This window comes from Notothenia coriiceps, unplaced genomic scaffold (genome assembly GCF_000735185.1).
Source record: "Notothenia coriiceps isolate Sejong01 unplaced genomic scaffold, NC01 NC01_scaffold00011262, whole genome shotgun sequence".
In the NCBI taxonomy this organism is placed as follows: Eukaryota; Metazoa; Chordata; class Actinopteri; order Perciformes; family Nototheniidae; genus Notothenia; species Notothenia coriiceps.
This window is the reverse complement of record NW_011343963.1, coordinates 1-3,656: the sequence shown is the minus strand read 5'-3', so window position 1 is coordinate 3,656 and position 3,656 is coordinate 1. Positions and strand designations below refer to the sequence as shown.

At 42.4% G+C, this 3,656-nt stretch overlaps 1 pseudogene; it reads right to left on the bottom strand.

Annotated features, from left to right (window-relative positions):
- Positions 1 to 2,078: 2,078 nt before the first annotated feature.
- On the bottom strand, positions 2,079 to 2,560 carry LOC104946654 (SPARC-related modular calcium-binding protein 1 pseudogene; annotated as a pseudogene).
- Between the last annotated feature and the right edge of the window lie 1,096 nt (positions 2,561 to 3,656).

Below are 3,656 nucleotides of genomic sequence, written 5' to 3'. Positions count from 1 at the left end.
GAATTTGTTTCTATGTGTCAGTACAAGAAAGGCTCTTTAGGCCTAGTACCAGGGCCGGTTCTAGACAATTTGCTGCCCTAGGCGAGATTTTAGGCGACATTTTATGTGTAAAGATAAATGAAAAATCTCTACAAAAGACAAATACTCTGCAAAAAAAGAAACTTATTGACATGGGTAATAGACGTCAAAATAGCTTCAAATGTATTCAGTATTGTATGAACATGTTTGAATTGGGGGGTGGACATCACATCCTCTAGGGGGGTCCGGGGGTATGCTCCCCCGGGAAGATTTTTTACAGTATTTTACAGTAAAATGCTTAAATCTGGTGCACTTTGAGCACACAATTACTAGAGACCTGATCTAGGGGGTACAATTCTAAAACGCCCATATGAAAAAGATTGGTTTACATTTTAATAATCAAATAAGTATGTGAACATAACAAATAACCTACCATAGCCAATAACAAATAAATGTAGCTTATTTTATTTTTGTTGTTCATTCATATCTTATTTTACCTAGTTAACCTAGCGCCCACCGTACAGGGCAAATTAAACGTGTAACCGGGGTGAAAAGGGTGTTACATTTACTTAATTATGAATGTTGTTACATCAAGGCTGAACATTTGGATGAGCAGCAACAGTCAAAAATGTTTTTTCCCTCCCAGAGCTACCAGCGCAGTGCCCCCCAGATCTGGCGCCCTAGGCGAATTTGGTTCATGCTATACCAGTAACACAAATACTACAAATCTACATAACAAACAATCAAAAATGAAAAAGGGTCGCCACTTATTATTTTAAGAAAAAATAAAAAAGTAAAACAATTCTTTTTTTTATATAGGGGAAACACTGAGTCTCTATTTTGCTCTTTGTTGTCATGTAATAATTGGGAAACAACCAAAAAAACGTCTACAACACGCCTTTTTTATCATCCGTTGTTGTATCCACACTACCACCTAAAGCTCGTGAACACATCGGTTTCAGAAAAACAACTTCCCAGTTTGGGAAATGGGACCATCCAGTTCAGCATCTATTTCTTTCTATCTGTGCACAAGGCATCCACATACACATCTAAAGGCTCGTTTCTTTGTATTTACGTTCTAAGGCAAGTTTTATTGACTTTTGACACATCGTACCAAACCTGGCTGTAAATAGGAACAATTACCACTACCGTAATGAGCTTATTTACGACGTGTTGATTTCACTCAGTTCACAACAGGTCTGCCTGTTTTTATTAAGCTCAGTTATGAGTTCGTTGGGGTTTGTGGAACATGGTAGTAATCGACGTCTCTCGTCGTGAAATGTATCTGTTGTTTTTATTTTTTTATTTGAATCTCACGTAAGTATGCCTTTGCCAAGCTTTGCCTTTGTTAACAAGCATTGGTTCATCATCAGCGGTGGCGTTACAACACACCCGTCCTCTGCGTCTACAGAGACTGTGATCTCTGCCCGGCTCTCCTTGGCGTGGCACACCGCTCACATTATGAAACTAAACCACATATTACACACAGCGAGTATACACCCACTCCAAATGGATTCCTTTGGGAATGCTGTTTTCCTAATGGACAGTGCGGCTGAAAAAATAAATAGAGGAATGGGGGGGGGATACCAAGTTCCAACCTTGACTTCAGACCTATCAATCAAGAGAGGAAGTGTGTGATCCTGGTCTGCAAAAACTTACACGCCTACAGAGAGGCGGAAAATCAAAGACATCTTCGGTTCGGTTCCACTTTTCCCAAACTAAGGCTGCAACATCTTAAACATGCTCCCGGAGGCGGAGAGTAAATCACAGTGTACTGCTTCCCAAGTTTACAGTATGAAGTCTCAGAGGGAAGAATTGGGTTACAATTAGATGCACAAATAATCCAGCAAAGGGTTCCAGTGGATCTTTACAACTTCTAGGAACCAACGCAATGTATTTTACTCTCTTTCACATGTGTTTCAATTGCTATCTTATTTTTCTGTTCATGCTATCTTGGCTCTTGGTAACGCAGATCAATCTTTCATTAGAACTTCATCTCCTCATATTCTGTCTCTGTTTATAGGACTGTTGATCAGAGTCAAAGTGTTTAGAGTTCTCACCTTTGACCTCCACGTCTCTCGTCTCAGATGAAGAAGTCGGTGATGGAGCCACCGGCAACTGATCGTTTTTAACCCAGTTTTTACCTGAAACACAAAAAGTCACAATAATGCAACGGCTAGGGCATTGTAGAGTTACTTACTGTAAAGTTATGAGTAGGACCTCGTTGCACTTGTTTATTCATGTACGGATGTTGCGGGTTTATAGTTTCTTACCTTTAAAACATATTTGGAAAATGACTGATTGTCCTTGAATGCAGCTTAACATATGCTTTTCTTAGAACACCAGCATAGATGTAATGCAAAGTTTGATGCTCACCTCGACAGCGGCCGCGGTGTGCGAGTGTCAGAGTTTTATCTTTGCAGCGCGCTCTCTGCAGCTCGCAGCCCGTCTCGTAGCTCCGCCCGTCCGAGCCGCACACCGGCTTCCCCTGCGTCCGCGAGCAGATCACCCCACAGTGACTGTCCCTGTCCCCGATCAGCCACTGCAACCACCAACAGCAACAAGTTAGAGGGATTCAAGCGTAAAAAACATTTGCCAACGTTAAAAGTTAATGTTGGGCTATAAAGGAACTACAGCACGGTCACATGACTTCACGTCACCACCGCTAAGCTAAAGGAGGCTAATGTTAGGCTATAAAGGAACTACAGCTCAGTCACATGACTTCACGTCACCACCGCTAAGCTAAAGGTGGCTAATGTTGGGCTATAAAGGAACTACAGCATGGTCACATGACTTCACGTCACCACCGCTAAGCTAAAGGAGGCTAATGTTGGGCTATAAAGGAACTACAGCACGGTCACATGACTTCACGTCACCACTGCTAAGCTAAAGGTGGCTAATGTTGGGCTATAAAGGAACTACAGCACAGTCACATGACTTCATGTCACCACCGCTAAGCTAAAGGTGGCTAATGTTGGGCTATAAAGGAACTACAGCACGGTCACATGACTTCACGTCACCACCGCTAAGCTAAAGGTGGCTAATGTTGGGCTATAAAGGAACTACAGCACGGTCACATGACTTCACGTCACCACTGCTAAGCTAAAGGTGGCTAATGTTGGGCTATAAAGGAACTACAGCACGGTCACATGACTTCACGTCACCACCGCTAAGCTAAAGGAGGCTAATGTTGGGCTATAAAGGAACTACAGCACGGTCACACGACTTCATGTCACCACTGCTAAGCTAAAGGTCGCTAATGTTGGGCTAGCCTATAAAGGAACTACAGCACGGTCACACGACTTCACGCCACCACCGCTAAGCTAAAGGTGGCTAATGTTGGGGGTGATGACGTTTAGTCGTCTCATTTAGACACTTGCTAGCAACCGCCATATTTGTCGTAGAGTACGACTAAAAATGCTGACTCATTTACAGGTTTTAAGACTCTTTCCTGCACCACTTCACCAAGTATCATTTTAAGACAAATGCAGTGTGTCCTGTAAATAGCCAACTATTTTGCATTACAGGAGCTATCACTAGCTCCAAAAACCGATAACATCATGATCTAATTTGCATATGAAGTCTGTCAGCATGAATTCATTGCAGAAGTTGAGTGGTTGTGTTGTTTCAGTGGAGAA